General features: G+C 42.5%; 1 protein-coding gene across 1 annotated transcript in view; it reads left to right on the forward strand.

Moving 5' to 3' along the window:
- Positions 1–12,829, forward strand: part of LOC139753695 (uncharacterized) — a 42,546-nt gene that overhangs the window by 15,897 nt on the left and 13,820 nt on the right. The window lies entirely within an intron of this gene.

The raw sequence follows: 12,829 nt of genomic DNA on the forward strand, positions 1-12,829 counted from the left end.
TGCTTGTGGCATGAGAAGAGTGGGAGGTGGGTTGATTAGAAAGGGTAGTGAGTGGTGGGATGAAGAAGTAAGAGTATTAGAGAAAGAGAAGAGAGAGGCATTTGGACGATTTTTGCAGGGAAAAAATGCAATTGAGTGGGAGATGTATAAAAGAGACAGGAGGTCAAGAGAAAGGTGCAAGAGGTGAAAAAAAGGGCAAATGAGAGTTGGGGTGAGAGAGTATCATTAAATTTTAGGGAGAATAAAAAGATGTTCTAGAAGGAGGTAAATAAAGTGCGTAAGACAAGGGAGCAAATGGGAACTTCAGTGAAGGGCGCAAATGGGGAGGTGATAACAAGTAGTGGTGATGTGAGAAGGAGATGGAGTGAGTATTTTGAAGGTTTGTTGAATGTGTTTGATGATAGAGTGGCAGATATAGGGTGTTTTGGTCGAGGTGGTGTGCAAAGTGAGAGGGTTAGGGAAAATGATTTGGTAAACAGAGAAGAGGTAGTGAAAGCTTTGCGGAAGATGAAAGCCGGCAAGGCAGCAGGTTTGGATGGTATTGCAGTGGAATTTATTAAAAAAGGGGGTGACTGTATTGTTGACTGGTTGGTAAGGTTATTTAATGTATGTATGACTCATGGTGAGGTGCCTGAGGATTGGCGGAATGCGTGCATAGTGCCATTGTACAAAGGCAAAGGGGATAAGAGTGAGTGCTCAATTTACAGAGTATAAGTTTGTTGAGTATTCCTGGTAAATTATATGGGAGGGTATTGATTGAGAGGGTGAAGGCATGTACAGAGCATCAGATTGGGGAAGAGCAGTGTGGTTTCAGAAGTGGTAGAGGATGTGTGGATCAGGTGTTTGCTTTGAAGAATGTATGTGAGAAATACTTAGAAAAGCAAATGGATTTGTATGTAGCATTTATGGATCTGGAGAAGGCATATGATAGAGTTGATAGAGATGCTCTGTGGAAGGTATTAAGAATATATGGTGTGGGAGGTAAGTTGTTAGAAGCAGTGAAAAGTTTTTATCGAGGATGTAAGGCATGTGTACGTGTAGGAAGAGAGGAAAGTGATTGGTTCTCAGTGAATGTAGGTTTGCAGCAGGGGTGTGTGATGTCTCCATGGTTGTTTAATTTGTTTATGGATGGGGTTGTTAGGGAGGTAAATGCAAGAGTTTTGGAAAGAGGGGCAAGTATGGAGTCTGTTGGGGATGAGAGAGCTTGGGAAGTGAGTCAGTTGTTGTTCGCTGATGATACAGCGCTGGTGGCTGATTCATGTGAGAAACTGCAGAAGCTGGTGACTGAGTTTGGTAAAGTGTGTGGAAGAAGAAAGTTAAGAGTAAATATATATATATATATATATATATATATATATATATATATGGCAACGAAGATGACAGACGCAGCGGTCAGTGGGGCGCGACAGGGATTCGATACCTTGAGAGAGAAAGATGCGACAGTTAGGGAGCCGTCCCGGGAAGTGACGGGTCTGTCTGACACATTCCGGTAAGGACGGGCGTCACCAACCGTCTCAGCTGTCTGTCATGGGGCCCTCGCTACAGACAGGTCTAGGATCAGTGATAGATTTGTATCGCTCTATCAAGAGACATGTTCTTTCCACCAATAAATATATATATATATATATATATATATATATATATATATATATATATATATATATATATATATATGGATGGATGGAGCCATGGAAGCGGAAGTGGATCATAGGGTGGGGAAGGGGGCGAAAATTTTGGGAGCCTTGAAAAATGTGTGGAAGTCGAGAACATTATCCCGGAAAGCAAAAATGGGTATGTTTGAAGGAATAGTGGTTCCAACAATGTTGTATGGTTGCGAGGCGTGGGCTATGGATAGAGTTGTGCGCAGGAGGATGGATGTGCTGGAAATGAGATGTTTGAGGACAATGTGTGGTGTGAGGTGGTTTGATCGAGTAAGTAACGTAAGGGTAAGAGAGATGTGTGGAAATAAAAAGAGCGTGGTTGAGAGAGCAGAAGAGGGTGTTTTGAAGTGATTTGGGCACATGGAGAGAATGAGTGAGGAAAGATTGACCAAGAGGATATATGTGTCGGAGGTGGAGGGAACGAGGAGAAGAGGGAGACCAAATTGGAGGTGGAAAGATGGAGTGAAAAGGATTTTGTGTGATCGGGGCCTGAACATGCAGGAGGGTGAAAGGAGGGCAAGGAATAGAGTGAATTGGAGCAATGTGGTATACAGGGGTTGACGTGCTGTCAGTGGATTGAATCAAGGCATGTGAAGCGTCCGGGGTAAACCATGGAAAGCTGTGTAGGTATGTATATTTGCGTGTGTGGACGTGTGTATGTACATGTGTATGGGGGGGGGGTTGGGCCATTTCTTTCGTCTGTTTCCTTGCGCTACCTCGCAAACGCGGGAGACAGCGACGAGGTATAAAAAAAAAAAAAAAAAAAAAAAATATATATATATATATATATATATATATTTCGTCTGTTTTCTTTCGTCTGTTTCCTTGCGCTACCTCGGAAACGCGGGAGACAGCGACAAAGCAAAATGAATAAATAAAAATAAATGAAATATATATATATGTATATATGTATATATATATATATAAACACCCCCCAATATGTTTTATCCCTGGGGATAGGGGAGAAATAATACTTCCCACGTATTCCCTGCGTGTCGTAGAAGGCGACTAAAAGGGGAGGGAGCGGGGGGCTGGAAATCCTCCCCTCTCACTTTTTTTTTTTTTTTTTTTTTTTTTTTTTTTTTTTTTTTCCAAAAGAGGGAACAGAGTAGGGGGCCAGGTGAGGATATTCCCTCAAAGGCCCAGTCCTCTGTTCTCAACGCTACCTCGCTAATGCGGGAAATGGCGAATAGTATGAAAAAAGAAAGAAAGATATATATATATATATATATATATATATATATTTCTTTCTTTCAAACTATTCGCCATTTCCCGCATTAGTGAGGTAGCGTTAAGAACAGAGGACTGGGCCTTGAGGAAATACCCTCACCTGGCCCAATTCTCTGTTCCTTCTTTTGGAAAATTAAAAAAAAAAAACGAGAGGGAAGGATTTCCAGCCCCCGCTCCCATATATATATATATATATATATATATATATATATATATATATATATATTATCCCTGGGGATAGGGGAGAAAGAATACTTCCCACGTATTCCCTGCGTGTCGTAGAAGGCGACTAAAAGGGGAGGGAGCGGGTGGCTGGAAATCCTCCCCTCTCGTTTTTTTTTTTTTTTTTTTTAATTTTCCAAAAGAAGGAACAGAGAAGGGGGCCAGGTGAGGATATTCCCTCTAAGGCCCAGTCCTCTGTTCTTAACGCTACCTCGCTAATGCGGGAAATGGCGAATAGTATGAAAGAAAAGAAGAAAGATATATATATATATATATATATATATATATATATATATATATATATATATATATATATATATATATATATATCTGGGAGTGGATCTGTCAGCGGATGGAACCATGGAAGCGGAAGTGGATCATAGGGTGGGGGAGGGGGCGAAAATTCTGGGAGCCTTGAAAAATGTGTGGAAGTCGAGAACACTATCTCGGAAAGCAAAAATGGGTATGTTTGAGGGAATAGTGGTTCCAACAATGTTGTATGGTTGCGAGGCGTGGGCTATGGATAGAGATGTGCGCAGGAGGATGGATGTGCTGGAAATGAGATGTTTGAGGACAATGTGTGGTGTGAGGTGGTTTGATCGAGTAAGTAACGTAAGGGTAAGAGAGATGTGTGGAAATAAAAAGAGCGTGGTTGAGAGAGCAGAAGAGGGTGTTTTGAAATGGTTTGGGCACATGGAGAGAATGAGTGAGGAGAGATTGACCAAGAGGATATATGTGTCGGAGGTGGAGGGAACAAGGAGAAGAGGGAGACCAAATTGGAGGTGGAAAGATGGAGTGAAAAAGATTTTGTGTGATCGGGGCCTGAACATGCAGGAGGGTGAAAGGAGGGCAAGAAATAGAGTGAATTGGAGTCATGTGGTATACAGGGGTTGACGTGCTGTCAGTGGATTGAAGCAAGGCATGTGAAGCGTCTGGGGTAAACCATGGAAAGCTGTGTAGGTATGTATATTTGCGTGTGTGGACGTGTGTATGTACATGTGTATGGGGGGGGGGGTTGGGCCATTTCTTTCGTCTGTTTCCTTGCGCTACCTCGCAAACGCGGGAGACGGCGACAAAGTATAAAAAAAAAAAAAAAAAAAAAAATATATATATAATGATCAGACATCCCTCCAGTTGCCCCTCTCAGCACATTAACATCCAAAAGTCTCTCTTTCGCGCGCCTGTCAATTAACACGTAATCCAATAACGCTCTCTGGCCATCTCTCCTACTTACATAAGTATACTTATGTATATCTCGCTTTTTAAACCAGGTATTCCCAATCATCAGTCCTCTTTCAGCACATAAATCTACAAGCTCTTCACCATTTCCATTTACAACACTGAACACCCCATGTATACCAATTATTCCCTCAACTGCCACATTACTCACCCTTGCATTCAAATCACCCATCACTATAACCCGGTCTCGTGCATCAAAACCACTAACACACTCATTCAGCTGCACCCAAAACACTTGCCTCTCATGATCTTTCTTCTCATGCCCAGGTGCATATGCACCAATAATCACCCATCTCTCTCCATCAACTTTCAGTTTTACCCATATTAATCGATCATTATCTTGTGGAGGCTAAGGTGAAGATTTGTATGGGTTTTCAGAAAAGAAGAGTGAATGTTGGGGTGAAGAGGGTGGTGAGAGTAAGTGAGCTTGGGAAGGAGACTTGTGTGAGGAAGTACCAGGAGAGACTGAGTACAGAATGGAAAAAGGTGAGAACAATGGCAGTAAGTGGAGTGGGGGAGGAATGGGATGTATTTAGGGAATCAGTGATGGATTGCGCAAAAGATGCTTGTGGCATGAGAAGAGTGGGAGGTGGGTTGATTAGAAAGGGTAGTGAGTGGTGGGATGAAGAAGTAAGAGTATTAGTGAAAGAGAAGAGAGAGGCATTTGGACGATTTTTGCAGGGAAAAAATGAAATTGAGTGGGAGATGTATAAAAGAAAGAGACAGGAGGTCAAGAGAAAGGTGCAAGAGGTGAAAAAAGGGCAAATGAGAGTTGGGGTGAGAGAGTATCATTAAATTTTAGGGAGAATAAAAAGATGTTCTGGAAGGAGGTAAATAAAGTGCGTAAGACAAGGGAGCAAATGGGAACTTCAGTGAAGGGCGCAAATGGGGAGGTGATAACAAGTAGTGGTGATGTGAGAAGGAGATGGAGGGAGTATTTTGAAGGTTTGTTGAATGTGTTTGATGATAGAGTGGCAGATATAGGGTGCTTTGGTCGAGGTGGTGTGCAAAGTGAGAGGGTTAGGGAAAATGATTTGGTAAACAGAGAAGAGGTAGTGAAAGCTTTGCGGAAGATGAAAGCCGGCAAGGCAGCAGGTTTGGATGGTATTGCAGTGGAATTTATTAAAAAAGGGGGTGACTGTATTGTTGACTGGTTGGTAAGGTTATTTAATGTATGTATGACTCATGGTGAGGTGCCTGAGGATTGGCGGAATGCGTGCATAGTGCCATTGTACAAAGGCAAAGGGGATAAGAGTGAGTGCTCAAATTACAGAGGTATAAGTTTGTTGAGTATTCCTGGTAAATTATATGGGAGGATATTGATTGAGAGGGTGAAGGCATGTACAGAGCATCAGATTGGGGAAGAGCAGTGTGGTTTCAGAAGTGGTAGAGGATGTGTGGATCAGGTGTTTGCTTTGAAGAATGTATGTGAGAAATACTTAGAAAAGCAAATGGATTTGTATGTAGCATTTATGGATCTGGAGAAGGCATATGATAGAGTTGATAGAGATGCTCTGTGGAAGGTATTAAGAATATATGGTGTGGGAGGCAAGTTGTTAGAAGCAGTGAAAAGTTTTTATCGAGGATGTAAGGCATGTGTACGTGTAGGAAGAGAGGAAAGTGATTGGTTCTCAGTGAATGTAGGTTTGCGGCAGGGGTGTGTGATGTCTCAATGTTGTTTAATTTGTTTATGGATGGGGTTGTTAGGGAGGTGAATGCAAGAGTTTTGGAAAGAGGGGCAAGTATGAAGTCTGTTGGGGATGAGAGAGCTTGGGAAGTGAGTCAGTTGTTGTTCGCTGATGATACAGCGCTGGTGGCTGATTCATGTGAGAAACTGCAGAAGCTGGTGACTGAGTTTGGTAAAGTGTGTGAAAGAAGAAAGTTAAGAGTAAATGTGAATAAGAGCAAGGTTATTAGGTACAGTAGGGTTGAGGGTCAAGTCAATTGGGAGGTGAGTTTGAATGGAGAAAAACTGGAGGAAGTGAAGTGTTTTAGTTATCTGGGAGTGGATCTGGCAGCGGTTGGAACCATGGAAGCGGAAGTGGATCATAGGGTGGGGGAGGGGGCGAAAACTCTGGGAGCCTTGAAGAATGTGTGGAAGTCGAGAACATTATCTCGGAAAGCAAAAATGGGTATGTTTGAAGGAATAGTGGTTCCAACAATGTTGTATGGTTGCGAGGCGTGGGCTATGGATAGAGTTGTGCACAGGAGGATGGATGTGCTGGAAATGAGATGTTTGAGGACAATGTGTGGTGTGAGGTGGTTTGATCGAGTAAGTAACGTAAGGGTAAGAGAGATGTGTGGAAATAAAAAGAGCGTGGTTGAGAGAGCAGAAGAGGGTGTATTGAAATGGTTCGGGCACATGGAGAAAATGAGTGAGGAAAGATTGACCAAGAGAATATATGTGTCGGAGGTGGAGGAAACGAGGAGAAGAGGGAGACCAAATTGGAGGTGGAAAGATGGAGTGAAAAGGATTTTGTGTGATCGGGGCCTGAACATGCAGGAGGGTGAAAGGAGGGCAAGGAATAGAGTGAATTGGAGCGATGTGGTATACCGGGGTTGACGTGCTGTCAGTGGATTGAATCAAGGCATGTGAAGCGTCTGGGGTAAACCATGGAAAGCTGTGTAGGTATGTATATTTGCGTGTGTGGACGTATGTATATACATGTGTATGGGGGTGGGTTGGGCCATTTCTTTCGTCTCTTTCCTTGCGCTACCTCGCAAACGCGGAAGACAGCGACAAAGCAAAAAAAAAAATATATATATATATATATATATATTATCCCTGGGGATAGGGGAGAAAGAATATTTCCTACGTATTCCCTGCGTGTCGTAGAAGGCGACTAAAACGGGAGGGAGTGGGGGGCTGGAAATCCTCCCCTCTTGTTTTTTTTTAATTTTCGAAAAGAAGGAACAGAGAAGGGGCCAGGCGAGGATATTCCCTCAAAGGCCCAGTCCTCTGTTCTTAACGCTACCTCGCTGATGCGGGAAATGGCGAATAGTATGAAAGAAAGAAAGATATATATATATATATATATATATATATATATATATATATATATATATATATTTTTTTTTTTTTTTTTTTTTTTTTTTTTTTTTTATACTTTGTCGCTGTCTCCCGCGTTTGCGAGGTAGCGCAAGGAAACAGACGAAAGAAATGGCCCAACCCCCCCCCCATACACATGTACATACACACATCCACACACGCAAATATACATACCTACACAGCTTTCCATGGTTTACCCCAGACGCTTCACATGCCTTGATTCAATCCACTTGCAGCACGTCAACCCCTGTATACCACATCGCTCCAATTCACTCTATTCCTTGCCCTCCTTTCACCCTCCTGCATGTTCAGGCCCCGATCACACAAAATCTTTTTCACTCCATCTTTCCACCTCCAATTTGGTCTCCCTCTTCTCCTCGTTCCCTCCACCTCCGACACATATATCCTCTTGGTCAATCTTTCCTCACTCATTCTCTCCATGTGCCCAAACCATTTCAAAACACCCTCTTCTGCTCTCTCAACCACGCTCTTTTTATTTCCACACATCTCTCTTACCCTTACGTTACTTACTCGATCAAACCACCTCACACCACACATTGTCCTCAAACATCTCATTTCCAGCACATCCATCCTCCTGCGCACAACTCTATCCATAGCCCACGCCTCGCAACCATACAGCATTGTTGGAACCACTATTCCTTCAAACATACCCATTTTTGCTTTCCGAGATAATGTTCTCGACTTCCACACATTTTTCAAGGCTCCCAAAATTTTCGCCCCCTCCCCCACCCTATGATCCACTTCCGCTTCCATGGTTCCATCCGCTGACAGATCCACTCCCAGATATCTAAAACACTTCACTTCCTCCAGTTTTTCTCCATTCAAACTCACCTCCCAATTGACTTGACCCTCAACCCTACTGTACCTAATAACCTTGCTCTTATTCACATTTACTCTTAACTTTCTTCTTTCACACACTTTACCAAACTCAGTCACCAGCTTCTGCAGTTTCTCACATGAATCAGCCACCAGCGCTGTATCATCAGCGAACAACAACTGACTCACTTCCCAAGCTCTCTCATCCCCAACAGACTTCATACTTGCCCCTCTTTCCAGGACTCTTGCATTTACCTCCCTAACAACCCCATCCATAAACAAATTAAACAACCATGGAGACATCACACACCCCTGCCGCAAACCTACATTCACTGAGAACCAATCACTTTCCTCTCTTCCTACACGTACACATGCCTTACATCCTCGATAAAAACTTTTCACTGCTTCTAACAACTTGCCTCCCACACCATATATTCTTAATACCTTCCACAGAGCATCTCTATCAACTCTATCATATGCCTTCTCCAGATCCATAAATGCTACATACAAATCCATTTGCTTTTCTAAGTATTTCTCACATACATTCTTCAAAGCAAACACCTGATCCACACATCCTCTACCACTTCTGAAACCGCACTGCTCTTCCCCAATCTGATGCTCTGTACATGCCTTCACCCTCTCAATCAATACCCTCCCATATAATTTACCAGGAATACTCAACAAACTTATACCTCTGTAATTTGAGCACTCACTCTTATCCCCTTTGCCTTTGTACAATGGCACTATGCACGCATTCCGCCAATCCTCAGGCACCTCACCATGAGTCATACATACATTAAATAACCTTACCAACCAATCAACAATACAGTCACCCCCCTTTTTAATAAATTCCACTGCAATACCATCCAATCCTGCTGCCTTGCCGGCTTTCATCTTCCGCAAAGCTTTTACTACCTCTTCTCTGTTTACCAAATCATTTTCCCTAACCCTCTCACTTTGCACACCACCTCGACCAAAACACCCTATATCTGCCACTCTGTCATCAGACACATTCAACAAACCTTCAAAATACTCATTCCATCTCCTTCTCACATCACCATCACTTGTTATCACCTCCCCATTTACGCCCTTCACTGAAGTTCCCATTTGCTCCCTTGTCTTACGCACTTTATTTACCTCCTTCCAGAACATCTTTTTATTCTCCCTAAAATTTACTGATAGTCTCTCACCCCAACTCTCATTTGCCCTTTTTTTCACCTCTTGCACCTTTCTCTTGACCTCCTGTCTCTTTCTTTTATACTTCTCCCACTCAATTGCATTTTTTCCCTGCAAAAATCGTCCAAATGCCTCTCTCTTCTCTTTCACTAATACTCTTACTTTTTCATCCCACCACTCACTACCCTTTCTAAGCAGCCCACCTCCCACTCTTCTCATGCCACAAGCATCTTTTGCGCAATCCATATATATATATATATATATATATATATATATATATATATATATATATATATATATATATATATATATTTTTTTTTTTTTTTTATACTTTGTCGCTGTCTCCCGCGTTTGCGAGGTAGCGCAAGGAAACAGACGAAAGAAATGGCCCAACCCCCCCCCCCATACACATGTACATACACACGTCCACACACGCAAATATACATACCTACACAGCTTTCCATGGTTTACCCCAGACGCTTCACATGCCTTGATTCAATCCACTGACAGCACGTCAACCCCTGTATACCACATGACTCCAATTCACTCTATTCCTTGCCCTCCTTTCACCCTCCTGCATGTTCAGGCCCCGATCACACAAAATCTTTTTCACTCCATCTTTCCACCTCCAATTTGGTCTCCCTCTTCTCCTCGTTCCCTCCACCTCCGACACATATATCCTGTTGGTCAATCTCTCCTCACTCATTCTCTCCATGTGCCCAAACCATTTCAAAACACCCTCTTCTGCTCTCTCAACCACGCTCTTTTTATTTCCACACATCTCTCTTACCCTTACGTTACTTACTCGATCAAACCACCTCACACCACACATTGTCCTCAAACATCTCATTTCCAGCACATCCATCCTCCTGCGCACATCTCTATCCATAGCCCACGCCTCGCAACCATACAACATTGTTGGAACCACTATTCCCTCAAACATACCCATTTTCGCTTTCCGAGATAATGTTCTCGACTTCCACACATTTTTCAAGGCTCCCAAAATTTTCGCCCCCTCCCCCACCCTATGATCCACTTCCGCTTCCATGGTTCCATCCGCTGACAGATCCACTCCCAGATATCTAAAACACTTCACTTCCTCCAGTTTTTCTCCATTCAAACTCACCTCCCAATTGACTTGACCCTCACCCCTACTGTACCTAATAACCTTGCTCTTATTCACATTTACTCTCAACTTTCTTCTTCCACACACTTTACCAAACTCAGTCACCAGCTTCTGCAGTTTCTCACATGAATCAGCCACCAGCGCTGTATCATCAGCGAACAACAACTGACTCACTTCCCAAGCTCTCTCATCCCCAACAGACTTCATACTTGCCCCTCTTTCCAGGACTCTTGCATTTACCTCCCCTACAACCCCATCCATAAACAAATTAAACAACCATGGAGACATCACACACCCCTGCCGCAAACCTACATTCACTGAGAACCAATCACTTTCCTCTCTTCCTACACGTACACATGCCTTACATCCTCGATAAAAACTTTTCACTGCTTCTAACAACTTGCCTCCCACACCATATATTCTTAATACCTTCCACAGAGCATCTCTATCAACTCTATCATATGCCTTCTCCAGATCCATAAATGCTACATACAAATCCATTTGCTTTTCTAAGTATTTCTCACATACATTCTTCAAAGCAAACACCTGATCCACACATCCTCTACCACTTCTGAAACCGCACTGCTCTTCCCCAATCTGATGCTCTGTACATGCCTTCACCCTCTCGATCAATACCCTCCCATATAATTTACCAGGAATACTCAACAAACTTATACCTCTGTAATTTGAGCACTCACTCTTATCCCCTTTGCCTTTGTACAATGGCACTATGCACGCATTCCGCCAATCCTCAGGCACCTCACCATGAGTCATACATACATTAAATAACCTTACCAACCAGTCAACAATACAGTCACCCCCTTTTTTAATAAATTCCACTGCAATACCATCCAAACCTGCTGCCTTGCCGGCTTTCATCTTCCGCAAAGCTTTTACTACCTCTTCTCTGTTTACCAAATCATTTTCCCTAACCCTCTCACTTTGCACACCACCTCGACCAAAACACCCTATATCTGCCACTCTGTCATCAGACACATTCAACAAACCTTCAAAATACTCATTCCATCTCCTTCTCACATCACCGCTACTTGTTATCACCTCCCCATTTGCGCCCTTCACTGAAGTTCCCATTTGCTCCCTTGTCTTACGCACCCTATTTACCTCCTTCCAGAACATCTTTTTATTCTCCCTAAAATTTACTGATAGTCTCTCACCCCAACTCTCATTTGCCCTTTTTTTCACCTCTTGCACCTTTCTCTTGACCTCCTGTCTCTTTCTTTTATACTTCTCCCACTCAATTGCATTTTTTCCCTGCAAAAATCGTCCAAATGCCTCTCTCTTCTCTTTCACTAATACTCTTACTTCTTCATCCCACCACTCACTACCCTTTCTAAACAGCCCACCTCCCACTCTTCTCATGCCACAAGCATCTTTTGTGCAATCCATCACTGATTCCCTAAATACATCCCATTCCTCCCCCACTCCCCTTACTTCCATTGTTCTCACCTTTTTCCATTCTGTACACAGTCTCTCCTGGTACTTCCCCACACAGGTCTCCTTCCCAAGCTCACTATATATATATATCTTTCTTTCTTTCTTTCATACTATTCGCCATTTCCCGCATTAGCGAGGTAGCGTTGAGAACAGAGGACTGGGCCCTTGAGGGAATATCCTCACCTGGGCCCCTTCTCTGTTCCCTCTTTTGGAAAATTAAAAAAAAAAAGTGAGAGGGGAGGATTTCCAGCCCCCCGCTCCCTCCCCTTTTAGTCGCCTTCTACGACACGCAGGGAATACGTGGGAAGTATTCTTTCTCCCCTATCCCCAGGGATAATATATATATATATTATATATATATATATATATATATATATATATATATATATATATATATATATATATATATATATATATATATAATATATATATATATATATATTATCCCTGGGGATAGGGGATTAAGAATACTTCCCACGTATTCCCTGCGTGTCGTAGAAGGCGACTAAAAGGGAAGGGAGCGGGGGGCTGGAAATCCTCCCCTCTCATTTTTTTTTAGATTTTCCAAAAGTAGGAACAGAGAAGGGGGCCATGTGAGGATATTTCCTCAAAGGCCCAGTTCTCTGTTCTTAACGCTACCTCGCTAATGTGGGAAATGGCGAATAGTACGAAAAAAAAAAAATATATATATATATATATATATATATATATATATATATATATATATATATATATATATATATATATATATATATATGTATATTTGCGTGTGTGGACGTATGTATATACATGTGTATGGGGGGGGGGGTTTGGGCCATTTCTTTTGTCTGTTTC

Source organism: Panulirus ornatus, chromosome 1 (assembly GCF_036320965.1).
Source record: "Panulirus ornatus isolate Po-2019 chromosome 1, ASM3632096v1, whole genome shotgun sequence".
Lineage (NCBI taxonomy): Eukaryota > Metazoa > Arthropoda > Malacostraca > Decapoda > Palinuridae > Panulirus > Panulirus ornatus.